This window comes from Citrus clementina, unplaced genomic scaffold (genome assembly GCF_000493195.1).
Source record: "Citrus clementina cultivar Clemenules unplaced genomic scaffold, Citrus_clementina_v1.0 scaffold_8, whole genome shotgun sequence".
Classification (NCBI taxonomy): Eukaryota; Viridiplantae; Streptophyta; class Magnoliopsida; order Sapindales; family Rutaceae; genus Citrus; species Citrus x clementina.
The window spans coordinates 19,135,589-19,150,506 of NW_006262022.1; the positions used below are offsets into that span (position 1 = coordinate 19,135,589).

At 33.2% G+C, this 14,918-nt stretch overlaps 1 protein-coding gene across 1 annotated transcript in view; it reads left to right on the top strand.

Moving 5' to 3' along the window:
• Positions 1 to 6,595: 6,595 nt before the first annotated feature.
• LOC18034898 (leucine-rich repeat receptor protein kinase EMS1) overlaps positions 6,596 to 14,918 on the top strand; it is a 44,515-nt gene continuing 36,192 nt past the window's right edge. The window contains exon 1 of the mRNA XM_024179885.1: positions 6,596 to 6,672. The gene's annotated coding sequence lies outside the window, so the exon portion shown is untranslated. The remainder of the gene's footprint in view (positions 6,673 to 14,918) is intronic.

The window sequence follows — 14,918 nt, forward strand, 5'->3', positions numbered from 1 at the left end:
ATGGGGCTGCACCCCTATTGATCATGCCGAGCAAAATCAGATCGATGAAGTTTTTAAGGATCCTAAAAATTTGTGTTCTTGAAAATATCTTTCTCAAACAGGCTTTCTAACCGCTTTTGGCTTTATCCCTTTTATTTCCTCCAATATTCCATCATTAAGTGAGTTTCTATTTAGGCATAATAATTTTTATGCTACACAAAGGTTGTAATATTTTATTTTTCTTTTCTTTTTCCATTTTTTTCCAGACCTTTGAAAGTCTGAATCTGTTCCTTTCTTTGCATTGGTTAGCTCATCAGCACTAGAATATTTTTGAGCTCTCGATAGCAACTCAGTGAAAGTCCTTGGTGCATTCTTAGCGAGCCTATAGTTGAATCTTCATGGACGTAGGCCTGCCATTATTGCCGTTACTGCTACTGCATCTGTACAATTTTCTACTATTACTATCTCTTTCCTAAAACGAATAATATAGTCATTCAATGACTCATCCTTCTCCTTCTTCACTGACAACAAGTAAGTTGAGGGAAACTGATGGTCTCTTGCTCCCACAATATAGTAATTCGTAGGCCTCCCATTCTTAGGGGAGTATGATTCTTGCATGCTCCCCACTTTTGGGGGAGCATGGTTCTGCCCCCTAAGGAGCATGAATCTTGCTCTTTATTCTTGGGAGCTTGCTCCCAATATACTTTTTATTCTTAAAGAGCATCACTTTTTGTCACACACTTTATTGATTTTTATATTTTCTACAACAAATATTTACGGTAAAAAATTTATTGAGACCACTTTTGATAATTTTAACATAGTGGAACCCAAATTCTTATCCTCACATAATATTAAAGAGAGATTTTTACTTCTACTCAATTTAACTGGGAAGAGAATCGAGTCCTAGCAATGTCTAGAATTTGACCCATGCGCTCTAGTGTGGGTGGTGTGTTGTGCCAATGGGTCAAGAGCCCATTGACAAGTACAAAAGAGTGGTTAGATACTTGAGAGTGGGATGTAACCAAATTGGAGGCCCATTTTGGCTTATTAGGTTGAAAAATAGTTTGCACTTATGATAAAACCACTACCATATTTTGAAAACGAAAAATGGAATAGTTCTTCAAAATTTTATTTGGAAAATAAGATTTACTAATAATGATGTTAGGAATCCTAACATTTGAATCCCAATATTATGTGTTACTCAGCTATTGAATGATGGGTTTCATAGTTTATACTTAACTATTAAATAAATATCGTATTTATTGGGACTAAATTGAGATTTAAATGCTGGGATATCTAATATTGCATAAAAAATAGATAAAATTTTAACTTCTCTTCACAACTAATTATTTTTACATCTCGACTAACATTAATTATTTTAAATGTTACAATATTATTAAACTGCCCTAACTAATTATTAAAAGGTGAAAGCATGTTAAAATAAGAAATTGCTAAGAAACATGTGTTTAAACAAAGGCTAAGGTTATGTACAATTAAGAAGAAACAACTTACTATCAAAGGTTAAGATTACGAACAAATTAAGGTAGATATTGAGCAAAGAAAGGGACGAAATGGTTGTCTGAGTTGCTGGTGATAAGAATGCTTGTGTTGTGAAAAGAAATCCTATAGTTTGTAAATGGGTTGAATTTTTCACTCGCTCAAGTGACTTGCTTATGCCCAAAATATTACTTTGCACAGGAGTATTTGGGATCCTAACAATCAACTCTTATTTTGGTCCCAATTAGTGTAGTAATCATCTATTGAGTGGTAAAATATTATTTTTAATAGTCATGAAATTCGATATATAATAGATTAATAACACACATTAATTAGAACTTAATTGTTAGAAATCATAACATTACTCTACTTTTCATTGGAGTTGCGTTAACATATTATGTGAGATTGCCTACATTAAAAATATGTTAGACTGCTTGTTGAAAGCAATATTCCCTTTTTCATTAGGGTAAAAGCTCATTTAGTCTCTGTATTTTAATATTAGTGTTCATTTAGTCTCTCTATTTTTAAAAATGCCTCAAATCATCCTCGACGTCATCTCTATTACTGTTAATTCTAGATTCATGAGGGTAAAAATGTATTTTTCTTGTTAAAATTTAAACTTGAAAAAATTAAGAATGCCTCAAATTCTAGAAGTCTTTATCATTGTTCAACTCAATCCCTTCATTGGACCATGGGACAATGCCAGTAAGCTTAAAGCTCTCATCATAATGCTTGTGCCTTCCAAAGACATTATTCAAGACATCGTTGATAAGGGATACAAGACTCAAGCAATCAGGATCATAAGAATCCTCCACATCTTTGCCTAAAAATCGAACTGAAATGCTGATTTGACTCATTTTGAATCTGACAACACAAAGATGAATAAAAAAAATCAGAAACTTAAAACTATTACATATGAATTCATAAAATACAAAATCAACATTACAGAACTTTGTATGATTATGATTTTTTTTCCCAAAAAATACTCAATCAAGTGAAGTTAAAATAAATTCTTTTCAATTACAAATCCATTCCACTACTAATATTAAGCTATGAAACAACCATGAAAGGGTTAAAAAAGGTAAAAAAAAAATTAATAAAAAAATTGTTAAACTTTTTGCATTAGTTTTGTGAAGAAATACCCATTCAAGTGAAAACAAATAATGATTTCTTTTCACTAAAATACACATGGAAGATTAAAAAATAAATAAATAAACAAGACCAATATAACACGTACTAGAGTAAACCAATTTCCTTTGCCGACAGTTTTGACATCTACCGCAAGACGACACTTCCAGTAGAAAAAAATTTTATAGCGAGAAAAATTGTTAAGAGCTTTGAAAATGCAAGTCGTTTAAGTTCTTAAAACTAGGGTTGTGAAGAATATAAGTTTGAAAATACGATTTTACTATTATGAATCTAGGTTATCGCAATATTTTTTTAATTTTAAATTTTAACAAGAAAAAAACATTTTTACCCTCATGAATCTAGAATTAACAGTTACGGAGGTGACGTCGATGGTGTTTTGAGGCATTTTTCAAAAATAAAGAGATTAAACGGGTACTAATATTAAAATACGGGTACTAAATGGGCTTTTACCCTTTTCATTATATTTGAATTGATAAAGTTGTATTCAATAGCTCTTGAAAAGCACATAGAATAATAATCATTATAAATTATAATCAAAGACTAAGCAGGTCTTTCTTTGCATTTGATTACGGGCATTTCAATTAAGTTTGTCGTTTACTTTATTTTTTCTTGCTTTCAATTTTCACTGTTAAATCTCTTTATAAAATAATTTATCTAATTAGTCATGGAAATAAGAGAGAAAAGGGGCCATTTCTTGATTCAAAGTCAGTCAATTATAATTATAAAACATGAGCAGACATTACATGCCTAATTTCCAAGCAATTAAAACGGTTTGATTTGCTTTCATGCGTGCATAAATTTCCAGGAAAGAGAGTGCCTTTCGTCTCTTTCTGGAACAGTGACTACAATTATGGAAAAATTATGTTAACATGACAAATAAATAATGTTATTATAAGAGTAAGTTTTTGAACCCGAGACTTGAAGGAGGTTCTATCTAATTCTAAAGATTGCAACCAAATTATTATCCCTAATTGTTTTTAAGTTAAATTAAATAAAATTTATGCTGAAGTATAACTAGTGCCTTGCACATTCATTTACTCAAAGAGTTCAGAAAACTCTGACGTTAAATTTGAAAATTAAATTTCTACTCTGCACACCCATCAAAGTCCCAGAATTACACAGAAATTAGTTTCTTTTGTTAAAGCTCTCTTTCTTCAAAAGTTAACACCCCGCAACACCCTTAGTAACCCTTGTGATTACATTCATGCATGCTCATGACTTAAACTTTGTTTACGCTAAAATTATTCAAAACTTTATTATTATATTTTTACCTTACTCGCTGAATTTGCTCAAGGACATGGAGTCCCAATTCTTGTTATTGTCCTTTTAAGATAAATAACAGTGTGTTAGCATAAATATTTACCTGTGAAATCGAGGAGGAGAAAATGTTAGAAAAAAAAAATTGAGGAAGATAGAATCAGATTTTCTTTTTTGAGCAAAGAACATATGTTAAAAGATATTAAGTCTATCAAGTCTAATTGTCTATAACGGTAAATTGTATAACGAATAATTTAACAACATAAAATAAATTTTATTAAGTTATGAGTATTCTGATTATTTTCTAGAGTACGAATTGTCTCTACGTAAAACAAGATGCCGGGAAATATAACCTTATTTGCGGTGTTCTTTTATTGTGTCGTTGTACAAACGTTAATAGGTGAGTAATATTAATTATTTAATGCACCAATATTGTATATTCTACCATATCAATGTCTCTGGTTGCCAAAGATTGTTAAAAGCAACGTGATCTTTGCTTCAGGTAATTTTTTCGCTATCCATGACTTTGAATTGAAATACTTGGCTTACAGTTATTTGTAAAGCTGTTGAAAATTACCACAGCGGATAAAGATTAACCAGGTCATTCTTTACATTTGAATATGGATTTTTTTATTAAATATAAAATTGGTAGTTTGTTGCTATCAATTTTCAATTTTAATTTCACTTATTTAGGGTGCGTTTGGGATTGAGGTGCTGTAGCTTAAAAGCTACAGCTGCTGTGAAAAAAAAGCTGTAATTATGAAACAAAAGTTAATAATATATAGTAAATATAAATTTTAAATAATAATTTTGATAAAATTATTAAAGATATAATAGATTTTGTATTATACAAGTGAAAAATCATATCAATATAGCTTAAAAGCTACAGCAGTTAGTGTTTACCAAACACTTTAGTGCTGTAGCTTTTAAGCTACAGCTGCCCAACCTCAATCCCAAACGCACCCTTAGTCATTAAACACAGAGAGAGGGAGAAAGAGAGAGAGAATATTAAGGGCCAATGTTACGGGATTTGGGGTCAATTCAAAGTCAACTAATATATAAAACATGGGTATGCATAGAAAACACTTACATTACTAATTAAGAAAAATTGATTTGCTTTCATGAACTATTCGAAGAAGAAAAAGAAGACCCTTCACATTCTTCATGACAACAAATGATGCTGATATGACAAATATCAGCATCATTTGATCCAAATCCAAATCAGGGTGATGTGTGAAATATAGTGGAATAAATAAAAAGAGAAGACAAATTCGTTGATCAATATTCAAGAACTCATCCAAAAGTGATCGTTAAAGTCTAGAGGTTACGTATGATTAGCATTTATTTTTAATTTTTTGGCTAACATCGTACATAGTCACTTGTCGTGTGATGTAGGGCAGGTTTAGAAATCCTTTTAATTTAACTTCTGCATTCTTATTATTTAATTAGTTATAAGGTTTTTTAGTATTTGAGTAGTGATCACGTCTCCTAGTCTAAAAATATGCTTTTACGAGTATAAATAACAAACTAGGATTTTAACACCCTTTTATACTAAGGCTCCGTTTGGTAGAGTTTTGCAAGTAACGCTTATTTAAATAGAGTTTTTGTTAGTAGAGATTTTACTAAAAAAAAATTAGTTGTTTGATTGTCAATAAGAATTTTAATTAAAAATTTATGAAATTACTTTAATAGCCAAGTTTTTTAAAGTTTGTATTGCAAAGAATAAAATAAGATTGTCAAATAAGTAGATAATATTTTAGATATTTTAACATTTTAAAAAATCTTTTCAACCTCTACTCCTAAAAGCCCAAAATTTGAGTTTTTGCAAGTAGAGGCAAAATAACTTATTTAAGTTAGTCTAGGCTGCGCTGATTTTTTTGACATCCCATATGGACAGTGAGGAAATATTTTTAGTTGACTGAATTAAATAAAAATGTATTACAATCATATTATATATTAATAGCATAAACAAAAAGAAATGAAGAAAAACGAATACAAGACTTGAAAAAGCTGGGAGTATCATCAGTTCAATTGGTTATAAATAGCGTAGAGCCATCCTCTCGTTGTTGCAGAACTTAAGGAAAGAGAGACAAAAAGAGTGTTTGTAGGTGATTATAATTAAGAAGATATAATGTGTGGTTCAAAAAGAGTGTGGGTGAGTGAGTTAATTTTCATATTATTAGTAGTAAAAGGGTGGTGGAGTGAGGGATGTTTGGAGCAAGAGAGGTATGCTCTCCTCCAACTTAGACATTTCTTCAATGATGATAAACATCTTCACTACTGGGTAGATGATGAGAATTATTCATATTGTTGTCAGTGGGAAGGGGTTGAGTGCAGCAACACCAATGGCAGAGTGATTAAATTAGATCTACGAGATACTCGGAATCGGGAATCAGCGGAGTGGCATTTGAATGCTTCTTTGTTTACTCCCTTTCAACAATTAGAGTCTCTTGATTTAAGTTGGAACAATATAGCCGGCTGTGTTGAAAATGAAGGTCCTCAATTTACTCTACTCTAATTCTCCCTCGTAATTTCTAGCATTTTTCTGATCCCTTTCGGCTTTTGTTTAATTTTTACGTGATACGATAACATTATTTTTTTTTTGTTTTTATTTTTAAAAATTTTTTTTGGCAGGTCTAGAGAGGTTATCAAGGTTGAACAACTTGAAGTTACTTTTTCTAGACCATAACTACTTCAACAACAACAACTTTTTATCTCTAGGTGGTCTTTCATCACTCAGAATCTTATCATTGGCTGGTAATGGATTGAATGGAAGTATTGATATTAAAGGTAAGCAAGCTTCATCCCTTCTCCCGTGTCCCATCTTTTGTGGATCTTATTTCATTGAGCAGCTGGAGGTACTGATGTTAGATCTAGCTAGATTCTTGCTAGTGTAAGCTTCAAGGCTTTGAGTACTATAAAAATAGGTCTAAGAAATTATCAATATATGCAATTTTCAATGCTTCTCATAATCAAACACAATTCAATCTAATTATTGTGTTTGTTTTGTCTTCAAAAGTAAAGAATTGTACACCGATTGGAAATCGACATCGTTGCTTTTTTTTTTTCTGTAATGCTCTTTCTTCGGTAACAAGTTTATATCTTAAGAGAGATTGGATTCCGAAAAAGTTTTAATGTTCAAGGTAAGCCATAATAACCTGCATTTTATTTGTCTGCCTATATCTAAATTTGTGCACTGAACTTAGTATTTTGGTTATTGTGAAGGGATCAGATATCGACTTCCATAAACCAACTTGTATTTACTTAATTAATTAATTAACGCCATTTAGCATTTAACAAATAAAAATGTCGTGTTTAATTTGTTTTAATTTTTTTTTGAAAAAGAATATTTTTTTTTATTTGAAAAAGAATAAGGTATAGCAGTAGGTAAAGTTGAAATAAAGTTTTCTTCCTTACAAATTTAAATTCGCCGTTGTCAGCCAAATATACCTAATTAAAACCACTCAATCAGGCCCTTGGCAACTGTTTTTTAGGTTTTTCTGGTTAGCAGTATTTTTTGCTTATTAATTAAATTATTTTGCGCCGAGATTTAAAAATAAAGAAGGAGAAAATAAGTTATTTAATTAACCCTGGTAGAAGTGTTGGCATAAATACAGGAGTGGATTCCTTGAGCAACTTGGAGGAGCTAGACATGAGCGCCAATGCAATCGACAATCTTGTGGTTCCTAAAGGTATACAAAATGTTCAAATATTAATAATTTGGAGGACAGTTTAATAGATTTGATTAGGGAATGCCCAATGACACTTACCCAAAATAATTTAATCTGAAATTGTATCCCAAACAGATTTAAGAGGTTTGAGGAAGTTGAATACCCTTCGTTTAGGGGGAAGCGGAATTCCAATGATAGATGGAAGCAAGGTGTTGCAATCAATTGGATCACTACCATCCCTCAAAACGCTTTACCTTTTGTTTACTAATTTTAAGGGAACAGTAGTTAATCAGGGTAAGTAAATTTTTTTATGTCGAAAATAATTGAATTAATATATATATATATATTGCTAAAATTTATTGTTTCTCCTTCATTCTAAATAGAGTTTCACAATTTCACCAACTTGGAAGAATTGATATTGGTCGAGTCTGATCTCCATGTAAGCCAGCTTCTGCAAAGTATCTCATCATTCACTTCGTTAAAGTATCTGTCAATGCAATATTGTGTACTCAAGGGTGCCCTCCATGGTCAAGGTAAATTACGGGTATCTGAAGCTTTTATGATATTAATTCGATAATAATTCTTTCTTTTCAAGTTAATTTTTTCCCGTAAAATAAGATTTTTTTCTTTTAAATTTTATATATTTTCACTGTCCAATAGTTCTAGCTTCTCTAAATTGCAGGATTCTTGATTAAGGTTAATGAAATTTTAGTTCTATTATGTTAAGAATATTTCGATCTCTTAGAAGAGTAAAGAAAAATTAGTAAATTAACCCAAAAAAAAAGAAAAAGAAAAGAAAAGGACTGGATTATCTTTTTGCCCTTGCATTATGTGATCAATATGAAAATTATAACCATTTCTTGTTTATTATTTGTAGATTTTCATGAATTCAAGAATTTGGAACATCTGGTCATGGATCGGATGCTTGTTGAAATCAATACAAGTTTTCTTCAAGTCGTTAGCGAATCGATGGCTTCTCTTAGGTTTTTATCATTGTCATATTCACGTCTTAATAAAAACACCATTCTTGATCAAGGTTAGTTAATAATTTTCTCTCTCTCTCTCTCTTCCCCCCTTCTCTCCTCTCTTAATTTAACTTAGTTAAGCTTATCTATAACGTTTGTTTTATAAACTAAAAATGATAAAGAGCGCCAATACTGACACAATAACGGTAAAAATAACTGAAAATAGAGCATTGTTTGAAAAATAATGCTATTTTTTTTTTCTTAACACTAAAACACCATCCAATTTTACAGTTATTTGGTTGCCATTATCTCAGATTCTATTGTTCAACTATTAGTACTCAGACTTAATTTTTAATATGTACTTAAGAGATTTTATGGAATTATTTATCTTTATGTTCTGAAGGATGAATTATATATTTTTCAGGACTTTGTCAGTTGGTGCATCTGCAAGAGTTATACATTCGTGATAATGATTTGAGAGATAGTTTGCCTTGGTGCTTGGCAAATATGACATCCCTCCAAGTGTTAAATGTCGCTTCTAATCAACTTACGGGAAACTTCCCGCCAAGCCTTTGTGAGTTGGTGCTTCTGAGAGAGCTATACATTGATAACAATGATTTAAGAGGTAGCTTGCCTTTGTGCTTGGCAAATTTGACTTCTCTTCGAGTATTAGATGTCTCTTACAATCAACTTACTGAAAACATCTCCTCATCTCCTCTCATGCATCTAACATCTATGGAAAAGCTCATACTTTCAAACAATCACTTCCAAATCCCTATTTCACTTGAACCACTTTTCAATCTCTCAAAACTCAAGACTTTCATTGGTGACAATGGTGGAATATACGCAGAAACCGAGTCACATTATAATTCTTTGACCCCAAAATTCCAATTGACTTCTATCTCATTGTCTGGTTACGGAGATGGTGGCACATTTCCCAAATTCTTGTACCATCAGCATAACTTGAAAAATGCTGTTCTCTCACACCTTAACTTGAGTGGAGAATTTCCAAATTGGTTGCCAGAAAACAATACAGACTTAAAGAAGCTTCTTCTTGCCAATAACTCTCTTTTTGGATCATTTCGGATGCCAATTCATTGCCTCCAGAAATTAGCAACATTGGATGTCTCCAACAATTTCTTTCAAGGCCATATCCCAGTAGAAATCGGAACATATTTGCCAGGCTTAATGCATTTAAACTTATCTCGAAATGCTTTCAACGGTAGCATTCCCTCTTCATTTGCTGATATGAAAATGTTGAAAAGCTTGGACATATCCTACAATCAGTTGACTGGTGCAATCCCTGAGCGCATGGCCATGGGTTGCTTCTCATTGGAAATTCTTGCGTTATCAAACAACAGTTTGCAAGGTCGTATATTCTCTAAAAAATTTAACTTGACAAATTTGAAGAGGTTGCAGTTGGATGGTAATAAATTCACTGGAGAGATTCCAGAAAGCTTATCTAAGTGCTATTTGTTAGGGGGATTATATCTGAGTGATAATCATCTCTCTGGTAAGATTCCAAGATGGATGGGTAGTTTGTTAGCTTTACAAGACATTATAATGCCCAATAACAATCTGGAAGGACCAATTCCAAACGAGTTTTGTCAGCTTGATTGTCTGAAGGTTTTAGACCTTTCAAACAATAGTATTTTTGGGACTTTACCATGTTGTCTTAGTCCAGGATCTATTGAACAAGTTCATTTGTCAAAAAACAAGATAGAAGGACAGCTGGAAAGTATAATCCATTACAACCCTTATTTGGTGACATTAGATCTTAGTTATAACCGCTTACAAGGAAGTATTCCAAATTGGATTGACAGACTACCTCAGTTAAGCTACCTTCTTTTGGCTAATAATTATATTGAAGGCGAAATACCAGTTCAATTATGCCAGTTGAAGGAAGTGCGGTTGATTGATCTTTCTCATAATAATCTATCTGGTCATATTCCTCCTTGCTTGGTTAACACTGCACTCAGTGAAGGTTCTTATGATGCAGTAGCTCCAACGTGGGATCACGCTTCTGCCCCTGCACTTTCATATTTTCCTCCAAATGGGTCTCCGATGGGAAAGGAAGAAACCGTACAGTTCACAACAAAGAATATGCCCTACTATTATCGAGGAAGAATTTTGACGAGTATGTCCGGGGTTGATCTTTCTTGTAACAAACTGACAGGTGAGATTCCTACTCAAATTGGATATCTCACTAGGATTCGTGCACTAAATCTATCTCATAACAATTTGACGGGCACAATCCCGACAACATTTTCAAACCTGAAGCAAGTCGAAAGCTTGGACCTCTCCTACAACCTATTGCATGGGAAAATCCCTCCTCAGCTCATTGTGCTAACTACATTGGCGGTCTTCAGAGTAGCATACAATAACTTATCAGGAAAAATCCCTGATAAAGTTGCACAATTTTCAACTTTTGAGGAAGATAGCTATGAGGGGAATCCTTTTCTTTGTGGACAGCCACTGTCCAAAAGTTGCGATGATAATGGATTAACAACAGTGACAACAGAAGCTTACACCGAAAATGAAGAAGGTGATAGTTTAATTGACATGGACAGTTTCCTGATCACTTTTACAGTTTCTTATGGAATTGTGATAATAGGAATTATTGGAGTTTTGTACGTGAATCCTTATTGGCGGCGAAGATGGTTTTATCTTATTGAAGTGTGTATGACCTCTTGCTACTATTTTGTGGCGGACAATCTCATTCTCAAAAGATTCTACCGTGGACGGGTGTAATTTCATTACATGTACTTTTTAAAGAATTTTCTTTTGTACGCATGGAGTAGCAACTCAATAAAGTGTTTGATGCAAATTGTCCAATAATAACAGTCGGTAGTACATATACAGTTAATGATATTTTTAACCATTCGCAGAATGCCCTTAGGAATTTCTTTAGATGGCCGCCAAAACTAACACATCATAACTGGCAAAAGGTCTCTCTTTTACACGGTCTGAATGAAGATTAACTTATGCCCTCTGGAGTATGTGTAAGTTCTCTTTTAAATTTATGGGTTGAGATTTCAGGTCCGGATGGAAGTTGAATGCAGGCGACGAGACTTCGCTGGAAGATAACTAGAACTTGGAATAACTATCAGATTTGCTACTCTTTATTTGTTATATGCTAGTGGGGATTTTAGGTAGCAATTATCGCCTTGGGAGTTACAGTAATCGATTCGTATCCTCCTTTATTTCCGAGGGTAACCCAGCTCTATACAAGAAGAACAAGAGAAGGTTCATTTAAGAAATTTCACCACCCACAATTTTTTTTTTCTTTTTTCTCTCTTCCTCACAACAAATACACCTAACAGACCAAACCGTGCGCAAAATAATTCTGTTCTATGCATGTCATGAATCCAAAAAGTCAAAAACTATTCCAACTCAGTTTGTTTAATCAGCATAACTAAATTGTGGGTATAAAACTATAAATGAACAAACTTTTGAAGCCTGTAACTTACAATAAACACAAACCCAAAAATGACATTTAAATCCTGCAAGTGTTTTTTCATCATCCCTAACAAAAAGAAACAAGAATAATTATATACCAATAATTTTTCTACAAAAAATTATAGACTCAAGGGAGGATTAAGCGGCGGAGCTGTTGGTGTAGATGAAGAGACAGGCTGCATCATCGGCGCAGAGGAGGATGGAGGAGGAACAAAGAATAAGGAAGGCTTTACGAGATTAGGTGTCCCGTTGCCAGATTCAGAGGTGTCAATGGGTGGCATTAAAGGAGTATGTGCTGATAGAGGTGGGGATGGTATTTGCAAGGTTGGCACAGTAGGAGAAGCAACACTGGCAGGATGAGAAGGTACAGAAATAGTTGTATTGCACTGGTAAGGTTGTGCAGAAATTGCTGCATTAGAATAAAAAATTATAGTCCAGAGTAATGGGTCGCTCAATTTATCGAAGATAACTGGATCTTAGAATAGCCATCAGATTTTCCATCAGATAACTGGATCTTAGAATAGCTGGAAATGTGTTTGGTTACTGAGAAAGAGAGCAAGAAAATGAAAGAAATCTATTTCACTTTTTATTTATCAGAATGATTACATTCACAATGAATCTAAGCTGATATTTATACTTGAATGAATACACACGAGATTCTTCTTGCTAGATACTTCTAGAAACTCTACACGCACACTCGCACTGAGCTAGTGGTTACTAAAACCGTTACAACAATATTGCCAGCTCAGCATAACCAACTTATAACTAACACACTCAGCTGCAGGGGAAACCATCAAGCTTACTGCGCATCCTCTGTAATCAAGCTTCTTTAAGCATGCTCTGCAGATCATATTTTTGTGGGTCTTACATTATCCAAAAAAATAACTCGTCCATCTAGTAACTGCAAGTACATACTGTGAGATGCTTAAACTCAACAATATAAGCATGGTAAATTAGAGAAAAATGATGCAAATTAGATACACCTGCACAGAATGCCAGTTAATTTGGTCATAATTAGATAACAAGATTGCAAATTCTGCAGCCAAAGGTAGAACGCAACTAAGGAAATCAAATATGAACATGTCTTCAATCTCAAAATATTAAGAGTAGCATAAGTAACTTGTGAAACAGTTATAAGTTCAAAGGAATTAGATGATGGCATGGTTGAATTTATAAATATTTGATATTTTGGACCGAACAGGGCAAACAGATGGATCCAGATAATTAAGAAAAAATATCAATTCCATGCAACCAAATTAGTGTGTACAATGCAATTGCCTTTCCCTATGAGAGTAGAGAGCCTAAATACAAGCAAAAACCTACTAATGCATCTGCAGAAGCTCACATTCACTAGCTGCATGATTAAATCACTGGATGGTCTCGCTATGCGGTGAAGAATGAAATAATTAACGACCTGATAAGGCTGCAACGTGAAGAAACTATTCACCAGAAAAAGTTCAAAATCAAATCAACGTGGTTTTGATTTTGGAAAAAATGAAACAATACGTAGTGAATGAATCTGCTCGTAACTATGCAAGACACAATCACTTCCCAGGATCTCAGATATAGATTTACCAAGTTGCACAGATTGAAGAACGAATCCAGAAAGAATCAATTTAACACAAGAATTAAGAGAACTGAAAAGAATAGAAACAAACACAGACAACACAAGAATCAATTACGTGGTTCGGTTGCACCAAGGAGGCACAACCTACATCCACCACGGGAGATGCTTTGGAGAGCTTTTATTGAATAACAATGGAGGATCTTTTACAGGGCTTTTACTTAAGATTACAGAGAACTCATCTTTCACATTCTCTGATATCTCTCTCTCTCTCTTAACACGGTTACACACACGCTCAGCTCACAAACTGAACTACAAGAGCAATTAGCTAAATCTAGATTGCACAGCTTGTTGACACGTTGAGTAACAGACTTAATGAACTGAATCAAGTTGCCTCGCACGGCTATCACGTGCATCACTTAAAGCTTTCCCTTAAACGACACAGAAGAACTGCCGTTTCAAACTTAAGAAACAAGTGATTACACACGTGCTTGAGCCCGTGACTTTTAAGTGCTCTTATCTTATATTGCCAAAACGCTGCCGTTTAGAGCTGATGAGTTTGATCCACCAGCAAGCCTCACACAATATCACTTGAGCAACACTATAAAATTATTCAAAGAAATCTCTAGGTCAGTATCCAAATATATGGCTCCGTCCGTTCCACCAGCACCTAAAATATCAGATCCCCCCATTTGGATTCGATTGATTAATTTGAGCATATAAAATCGGGTTTTAAACTTCCCTAATCAAAATTTATATTCCGCAGAATCGGTTCCTTTAACATGATGCATTACATAATATTTTGTTTGCAAAATAAAGAAGAAAGATGACATAATAGAAACACTCGCAGAGAGAGAATACCTTTGACGAAAAGCTTAGAAGTGAATCCTCTGTAAAATACGAGTTGAGCTGCTGAATTTTTCGAGTTTGAATGAGAGACTGCGCCATTTCTGAAAATGTTTTTTTCTCATTAGCGCCGCCATTTTTGTAATAGAGGGTAAAGAAATAAGTAACAAAGTAAGAGGTGAGCAGAAGCGGCCCAATTTAGTTATATGCATGTATGTGATCAAAATTGGATGGTTAAATTTTGTTGTTTCCAATAATTTTATGTTGTATCTTTTTTAATAATAAAGAAAACTTGCATTAAAACTAAAAGTAGGGTAATACCTGATTTTATAAATAGATTGCAGTGTAATTTTGAAAATAAAACAATAATTTACGAAATGGTTATAACATAATTTTAATTTTTTTTCAAAAAGGAAAAACAACAAAAGTAAGATATAGAGAATGAGGGCTGCAAACTTTGTATCTTAAACGGCCGTTAGATTATTTGTAAATGAAAGCAACGGTGAGATATTAGTGGCTTATGGAAACAGG